At 48.0% G+C, this 2,396-nt stretch overlaps 1 pseudogene; it reads left to right on the forward strand.

The window, feature by feature from the left end:
- Nucleotides 1–1,403: 1,403 nt before the first annotated feature.
- Nucleotides 1,404–1,942, forward strand: LOC129862094 (integumentary mucin C.1-like; annotated as a pseudogene).
- The last annotated feature ends 454 nt before the right edge of the window (nt 1,943–2,396 follow it).

Consider the following 2,396-nt stretch of genomic DNA (forward strand, 5'->3'; position numbering starts at 1 on the left):
ATTAAACATTCCAGGGAATGAGCTTCAAAAGCAACATCCAAGCCACAGGAAGGTCATCGATGATGCTGCTGGTGGAACCTCATCTGCTGTTCACATTAGCAGCGAATACTAACACGTCTATGGAATAATATGCGTGAGAAAACAGTAGGGGCTGCATGTCATTAACAGGTGTATTGCAAGGGAACAATATGTCAGCTTAGGTCTAAGAAAAACAATGACCACATACATGTACATAGGTCACTTAGGCTTATAGCTTGGGGCCATGCCAGTAGGACAGGGTGTATCTGGGTTGTGTCTAGACCCTGTTTGTCTATTTGGTGGTTAAAGTAACTGCCCAGTGTTTTCGGATTTCTATGATATATGACCTAGAATTATTTACAATATGAGTGAAATTTTCACTGGGCAGTTACTTTAAGAATATTTAAAAACAAAATGCTTTTGTTACATATAGACAACTAGAAGCTATCTAGAAGTTACTTCCTTGTTGAAACACATTCGTCATTATACTAAGTAAAACTGCAGGGCGCAGTTTTGAACATGCAGTTGTACTGTGTTTTAGATGTTCTCTGGATACTACAGTGTGTCTTATGTCACCAAAGGGAACATGAACATGCCATTGATGGAGTATGTAATAGTTATACCCTATTCCTGCTTAATTATGCCTGGGGACCACTTTGTTTAATGGACTACTAACGTACTGACAGATACTGATAGTGTACGGAGAAAAAAAAAGACCACCATCACTAACCCCTACCACCATCACCACCACCATCACCACCACTACCATTACCACCACCACCACTACCACCATCACCACCACCACTACCACCACCACTACCACTGCCGTCACCACCAACACCATCACCACCACCACCATCACTATCACTACCACCCCCATCACTACCACTACCACCACCACCAGCACCATAACTACCACTACCATCACCACTACCATCACCACTACCATCCCCACCACCATCACTACCATCACCAAACTCACCACCATAACTACCACCACCATCACCACCACCAACACCATCACCACCACCACCACCACCACCAGAACTACCACTACCATCACCACCACCACCTACATCACCATAACTACCACTACCACCACCACCACTACCATCACCACCATAACTACCACCACCACCACCATCATCACCAACATAACTACCATCACCACCACCACCACCATAACTACCACTACCATCACCACCACCACCACTACCATCACCACCACCACCACCATAACTACCATCACCACCACCACCATAACTACCACTACCAACACCACCCCTACCATCACCACCACCATAACTTACACTACCATCACCACCCCCACCACTACCATCACCACCACTACCATCACCACCAACACCACCACCACCATAACTACCACTACCATCACCACCACCACCACCAACAACAACAACACCACCACCACCATAACTACCATCACCATCCCCACCACCACCACCACTACCATCACCACCACCACGACCATAACTACCATCACCACCACCACCACCATAACTACCACTTCTATCACCACCATAACTTCCACTACCATCACCACCCCCACCACCACCACCACCATAACTACCACTACCATCACCACCACCACCACCGCCACCACCGACATAACTACCTGACCATCACCACCACTACCATCACCACCACCACCACTACCATCACCACCACCACCACTACCATCACCATCACCACCACCACCACTACCACTACCATCATCACCACCACAACTACCATCACCACCACCACCACTACCATTACCACGACCATAACTACCATCACCACCACCACCACCATAACTACCACTACCATCACCACCACCACCATAACTACCACTACCATCACCACCACCACCATCACCACCACCACCATAACTACCACTACCATCACCACCACCACCACCATGACTACCACTACCATCAACACCATAACTACCACTACCATCACCACCACCACCCCCGCCACCACCATAACTACCACAACTACCACCACTATAACTACCACTACCATCACCACCACCACCACTACCACCATCACCATCACCACCACCATAACTACCAATACCATCACCACCACCACCACCACCACCACCATCACCACCATAACTACCATCACCACCACCACCACTACCATCACCACCACCACCACCACCATAACTACCACTACCATCACCACCACCACCACCATCACCACCACCACCACCACCACCATAACTGCCACTACCATCACCACCACCACCACATTTACATTTACATTTACATTTAAGGCATTTAGCAGACGCTCTTATCGAGAGCGACTTACAAATTGGTGCATTCACCTTATGATATCCAGTGGAACAACCACTTTACAATAGTGCATCT

The sequence above is a fragment of the Salvelinus fontinalis genome, chromosome 9 (genome assembly GCF_029448725.1).
Source record: "Salvelinus fontinalis isolate EN_2023a chromosome 9, ASM2944872v1, whole genome shotgun sequence".
NCBI classification, from domain to species: Eukaryota; Metazoa; Chordata; class Actinopteri; order Salmoniformes; family Salmonidae; genus Salvelinus; species Salvelinus fontinalis.